This window comes from Acyrthosiphon pisum, chromosome X, assembly GCF_005508785.2.
Source record: "Acyrthosiphon pisum isolate AL4f chromosome X, pea_aphid_22Mar2018_4r6ur, whole genome shotgun sequence".
NCBI lineage: Eukaryota > Metazoa > Arthropoda > Insecta > Hemiptera > Aphididae > Acyrthosiphon > Acyrthosiphon pisum.
In genome coordinates this window covers 117,036,526-117,044,312 of record NC_042493.1, presented here as the reverse complement: position 1 = coordinate 117,044,312, position 7,787 = coordinate 117,036,526, and positions in this window count along the sequence as shown.

Genomic DNA, 7,787 nt, shown 5'->3' with positions numbered 1-7,787 from the left:
GATGATATATTATATAATATATTGACAAAAAATAATATTATAAAACAACAAAGGTGCCCATAACCAATAGCAAGCAATATACAACGCACTATTATAATTTTAATCTGCAACTTAACTTGTTGTTTTTGGCCATGTCGCCAGGTGTACACTTAATAGGCCATAACTCCGGAACCACTTATCACACAGCGTACAAACTTCACAGAAACTATTGACATATCAATCTTAATATTCCCTGAAATTTTTATCAAAATCGGTAATGTGGATCTTGAGTTATAAAATGTATTTAAAATGTACACTTATTTTTCTGTACTTTACTTTAGTTTTATTCAAAGTTTAGATGAGAGGAGTGTAGTGGTACGGGGTTACCCCACGAAATGTTTGTCCACTTCTCCGCTCATCTAAACTTTGAATATTTATAACTCATAAGCTACTCGCCCCAAATTCGATTTTCATGTATCAAAATACTAAGAAAAATTTTCTGCTTTGCAATATAAAATTAAAACCCAATGTTGTCATTCAAAAAAGTAAAAAACTTAAAAATATTTAAAAATATAATTTTTTGAGGAAAACGTTGTTTTATAAGCAACTTGAAATTATGTAAAAAAATATTTCCAAACAAATTTACACATTTTTAAATAATGAGTGTTCAATGATAAATGAATCACCCGGTTTATATATTTAATTATTATGTTATACCTGTAGTAGTATATGAATACTATATACGTACTTTATGTATAGCTGGTGGTATATACATATAATATGCTTGTGTTTTCTTGGCCCTCATTTCAAACGCCATCCCGATGGATTTCGGCAAAGTTATCGGGTTCAATAATAATAATAATAATAAAAAATAATAGTAATAATAATAATGTAAAACAAAAATAAAAAAAAAAACCGTATATTACATCGGATCCGATTCTCACAGTCCACTGCAGCATCGGATTAGTGCGTAATAATAAAATATCGAGAGACCTGCTGACAGTTCGATGGCCACCGTATAATAATAACGGGGGTGGAGGGAAAAAAATACACAAGCGAACGCCTTCCCATGTAATTATCGATCACGACATTTCGCGTGCGTGCGTGTGCTTACCCAAGACCTCCCCGGGTCACCGGGTTTTAACTGGTGACTCGGAGATCGTATACATAATAATAATAATAATACTATATATTGTGCACGTAAGTTTACGCGGTATGTGTATGTATATGTTGTATATTTATTATATTGTCGTGTGTGTGTCAATGGGGTAGATGTCTCCGCAGGTAATATAGACGGCTGCGACCGGTAACCTTATAGTGGTTGTGATTTCTGAGTTCGAACCGTTATAAATGATAGATATGTATTGTATGATCTTTAATCAGGGGCGGATTTAAGGCACTGCAAACTATGCGGCCGCATAGGGTGACAAATTTTGGAGGGTGGCAGAATATTTATTTTGATTTTGTAAAACTAGGTGCATAACATTTAAAATTTTATCTATCACTTCAAAATCTTGAAATTGTGGATTTTGTATTCGTTTATTTTTAGCAAAATAATATTTATATTTTCCCAGGAAAACATCTACGACAGCGACGATAGTATTTTATTATAGTTTATCTTATTGTTTATGAAATGTCTCGTAATACTATAGTAAAAAAAAAATAGACGTATACGAATATTGGAGTACACGTAGTATTTATAAACGTTCGCTTTATAGGAACCGTTATCGGTACAAGGTTCACTGCGTATACATATATTTCCTATTATTAAATCAGTGTTTAGTTAGACGAAGAGTGGTGTGTTGTCGTATTATTATATTTGTATCCCAACAAAAACACTTCGTCGACTCCGTGTAAAAAATTGCTAAGTAAAAAAAAAAAATAGTCATCTATAAGACTTCAGCATTATAAATAAGGCTCGGATTTATATGTAAATACATATTTTCTCTGCGACATGATAAACTAATTTCTGCAAGTGATAAATTTGTTTCACAATATTTTTTATAAAATGAACTATATTTGATTTTACATATTTTTACATATTTTGTCATAAATACATGTTTTTACATATTTCACAATTATTCAATTTTTTCTCACATATTTATACAATTATATTGTTTTAATGTCTTTTCTTCAGATTTAGAATAATTGAAAGGTCGTCATGACTATATATTATATCGACGATCTTTTGAATTCGAACATTTAAAAGTGCAGGTTATTATTAATTTTAATCAAGATAATTAGATAACTATAGATAAATAAGCATTTTTTATTACATTCTATTTTATTATTATTTATTATTTTTTTTTCGATAATACATATTTTGAATTCTTTAACACATATTTATGTTCATATTTTTATTGTATAAATACATATTTTGGTTATATAAATACATATAAATCCGAGCTCTAATTATAAAGATGTGATATCATTAATAAATGCTAAGTAAATTAAATTTTAAATTAATTGATTCTATCTCAATCATTTATTTACTTTGCTAGAATTTATATATTTCGAAAAATAAACATGTCTGTTCATAACTGGACTATTTAACGAATTTCCATGACAAATGTTACTAAATTTGTTTTATAAAAAAGTCTTAATTATTAATTTATAAACAAGTAAGCAAAGTAAATAAATGACGTTGAATACTTACACCATGATATTAAATTATATCGTTAGGAAATTAATAAACATTTTTTTTTAAAATTAAAGTTACAAACAACTTAGCTTTGTTAATATTGGTTAACAATATTAAGAAATTAAGTAGTTGTGAAATATATTATGGTGGTCTCTCGACAGTAATATTATTTACAAGTTACAACGTGGTAAATAATATGTTGTGAAAAGCCAAGTTGTATTTATATTTTTAAATATACCTAATTAAATCCCCCTTAAACATGTTTTGATTTCTTTTTACATAAATAACTTATCTAATGTAATATCTCACCTATAAATGTTCAATTAATTATTATTTCCAACTATAATAGTACACGTTTTTTATTTGCTTTCAATCTCTATATTTTTTTATTTGTTAAAATAAATATGTTTTTCTCAGCTTGTTTTTTTCCATTTTAGATTCTGAGTGGAACGATGAATGTATTGATTTTACAATGATGTGTGTTTTTTTTTATTTTTTTTGTGTCTGTGTACACGATGAGTAGTCGAAATAATGCTACGATTTTCAACTTCAGTATCTTGTTCGATCAGAAAGTGAATATCGTTGATGCATTGGGGAGGTCAACATTTAAATTTCCCAGTAGTTTTCAAAAGCGCCGGGAAAAACAAAAAGTTTTCGAGAAAATCGATTTTGGTTTTTGGTGTAACTTTAAAACAAATGACCGTAGATACATGAAATTTTCAATGGTTGTTTACATTTCCATTTTCTATACACGATAAAATTTTCAAAATATTTTGATTTATTTTGAACTGTTTAGAGACATTTTCATTTTCCATTTTTGTTTAGTTTTTTTTCTAAAAATATCTATACAATTTTATTTGTTGGATAAAAAAGCTTGAAAATTTAATAGAAGGCTCCTAGTATATTGTTTCAAAGGCAGATGAAAAATATTAAAAATCGATAGTCACAGTTTTTTTTTATAAGCATTTAAAGTTTAAAAAATGACAAAATATGGAAAAATCACGATAGTGATTTCACAGATATGAAAATGTAATACAAGATTCCTTATAAGATTTTCTACATTTATCAAAAAAAAATGTCTATAAGAAAGCCAAATTAAATTTTTATGATCGTTTGAAATTCTAATTTTTACAACATTGGATATTCACTCGATTTCTCATGTAGCGATTTCCTTATTTTGTTGTAATTCAAAAACGAATAACTGCAGATACATGAAAATTTTACTGAATGTTTATATTAGCATTTCCTATACACCATACAATTTTGAAAATATTTTGACTCTTTTTGAGCTGTTTACGGATATTTTCAGTTTTCAATTTTTTTAGTTTTTTTTCTATAAATATCAATAACGTTTTATCTGTTGGGCCAAACAGTGTAAAAATGTAATAAAAGGCTCCTGATATATTGTTACAATAGAAGTTGAAAAATATTAAAAAAAAACATGCACAATTTTTTTTTATAAGCATTTAAAGATCGAATTTTGATAAAATTTATCAAATTTTAATTTGAATAATTATTTTGTAGTTAAATATGTAAAAAATGTTCAACTTCTGTATCTAAGAATTGAAAATTTAGAACAAGATTCCACGTAAGTAATTAATTCTGTTATCAAAAAATCTAAAAAATACATTTACACAGTTTATTTTTATAGTCATTTTAAGTTCAAATTTGGACGAAATTACATATTAAAAACCTGGAATAACTATTTAAGTTATTTTGTTGTGATTGTATAATATATTTCGTGGGTATACTTGAAACTTCTTAAGTATACCATTATATATCTATGATAGTATCACGGTTTGTTGTTGATGTATAACGCGTTATAAGTACCTAATGGATATTGTGATATGATTAATTTGGAATTTATTATAGGTACCTATTATAGGTCAATTTTTTTTTAATACCATATATATAATGTTATGTCTTATACCTAGACTAACATACCGTTTCCGCTCAGAATCGTTTTTCTTATACAATGATATTATATCATTGAATTCAAATTTAATACCATCCGTTATACAGTGACCCACTTGTAACCTATGTACAGCAGAGCGAAATCCACTTATCCACCTTTTTTTATCTATTTCGATTAAATAATTAACTGGATTAATTTTCTTTAATATTGTGTGAGGACCTTCATATCTATCTGAAAATGTATTTCATCTTACATTAATCTTTACTAAAACTTTTCTCCCACATAAAAATCTTGTTCTCTTTTCCCTCTGTCCACGTAACTTTTTTGTTTGTCAAACCATACCCGATTGCTTATATAATAAAGCATATGGTAGTTAGGTATAGATTATAATATAGTGTAGTATAATTATATTATATTATAATCTGTTATATTATCACTTAACGCTCATTTCACATAAAATAATACGAATTTATTTTTAGGTTTTTAGACTAGATAGGTACATAATTATTTTATACATTGTTCTATTTACTTCACAACTAATGTGAAACGCATATATATTTCCATGTTTAGCTGAAATTAAATAATTAGTTATAGTTTGATTTTATACAGATATAATATATATTTATAATATTATATTTCTATACTCGTTGTAAATATCACAATTTCGATCGTAATATCAACATAATGTTCGTAAATATAAATATATTTATACTTTAACACATATATGCACTATACAGATCTTAACAAGACTATACGTAAATATTAAAAATGCAATGCTGATATACATTTAGGTTTTATTGTATTCGACTTTAATGTAAATAATTGATACATTAGTTTGAATAACAGTATCATATTTTCAATGAACATGTATACAAACTTCATATACTATATACATATAAAAAATCATATTAGATGTAACTATATGATAAATTTTATATTTCTATATAGTCGTCGTAAATATCAAACTTCATATTCATATTCATATTAAAAATTACCAGACTTTCAAATAAAAATCATAATATTAGTTGTATCCATATTATGCATTTCTTAAAATATAAACTATTTACATACTAAATGCATATACAAGTGTCGCAATTTCAATAAAAACATATAAAAACCCATATAACTATCATCATAAACGTTATAAATAATATATTCGCTATTTACAGTTTTCTATGTTAAATTATAATAGGTACATAGCTAACAAAATTCAAAATATTAACAAAAATAAACATTTCACCAACAAAATCAGTCTAATGTATGCAGGTACATTTATTTCGTCATACAGATTCATCGATAGATTAGCCATATTCAATATTATCATGCATGATGAATTCATACGTTATTTGTTCAACTCGAGATAAATTGAAGATCGTACAATACATAACTATCATTTATAACGGTTCGAACTCAGAAATCACAACCACTAGCATACGAACACGACTATATTTTAACCTGCTAACCCATCCACCATCACAAAAAAATACTCGCATACGTTGACGACTATATTTCCCCGTCCACTGGGTTAGGTTAGTTTCATGTAGGTTAGACTGAGAAAGAAAAAAAAATTAATAAAAAAGATGAAAGGATCCATCATGACTATAATATCTTCACACTGTAAAAATAAAGTAACCTTTCATTTTTTTTATTAAATTTTTTTTTCTTTCTCAGTATAAGTTACAGGAAACTAACCTAACCCAACCTACATTAAACTAATCTTACCCATTGGAGGGGAGGAGGGGAAAATTGACCAATAGTCGTCAACGTAAGCGAGTGTTTTTTTGTTATGGTGGATGGGTTAGCAGGGTAAAATATAGTCGTGTTCGTATGCTAGTGGTTGTGATTTCTGAGTTCGAACCATTATAAAATATAAATGATAGTTATGTATTGTACGATCTTCAATTTATCTCGAGTTGAACAAATAACGTATGAACTCATTATACATGATAATATTGAATATAGCTAGTCTATCGATGAATGTGAATGACGAAATAAATGTACCTGCATACATTAGACTGATTTTGTTGGTGAAATGTTTATTTCTGTTAATCTTTTGAATTTTGTTAGCTATGTATTATAATTTAACATAGAAAACTGTAAATAGCGAATATATTATTTATAACGTTTATGATGATAGTTATATGGGTTTTTATATGTTTTTATTGAAATTGTGACACTTGTATATGCATTTAGTATGTAAATAGTTTATATTTGAAGAAATGCATAATATGGATACAACTAATATTATGATTATTATTTGAAAGTCTGGTAATTTTTAATATGAATATGAAGTTTGATATTTACGACGACTATATAGAAATATAATATTTATCATATAGTTACATCTAATATGATTTTTTATATGTATATGAAGTTTGTATACATGTTCATTGAAAATATGATACTATTATTCAAACAAGTGTATCAATTATTTACATTAAAGTCGAATACAATAAAACCTAAATTTATATCAGCATTGCAGACTGATGCAATTATATATTTTTGCGAGATTTTTAATATTTACGTATCGTCTTTTTAAGATCTGTATAGTGAATATATGTGTTAAAGTATAAATATATTTATATTAACGAACAGTATGTTGATATTACGATCGAAATGGTGATATTTACAACGAGTATAGAAATATAATATTATAAATATATATTATATCTGTATAAAATCAAACTATAACTAATTATTTAATTTCAGCTAAACATGGAAATATATATGCGTTTCACATTAGTTGTGAAGTAAATAGAACAATGTATAAAATAATTATGTACCTATCTAGTCTAAAAACCTAAAAATAAATTCGTATTATTTTATGTGAAATGAGCGTTAAGTGATAATATAACAGATTATAATATAATATAATTATACTACACTATATTATAATCTATACCTAACTACCATATGCTTTATTATATAAGCAATCGGGTATGGTTTGACAAACAAAAAAGTTACGTGGACAGAGGGAAAAGAGAACAAGATTTTTATGTGGGAGAAAAAATTTAGTAAAAATTAATGTAAGATGAAATAAATTTTCAGATAGATATGAATGTCCCCACACAGTATTAAAGAAAATTAATCTAGTTACTTATTTAATCGAAATAGATAAAAATGAGAAAAAACAAGCTGAGAAAAAACATATTTATTTTAACAAATAACAAAATAAAGAGATTGATAGCAAATAAAAAACGTGTACTATTATAGTTAGAAATAATAATTAATTGAACATTTAAGTATAGGTGA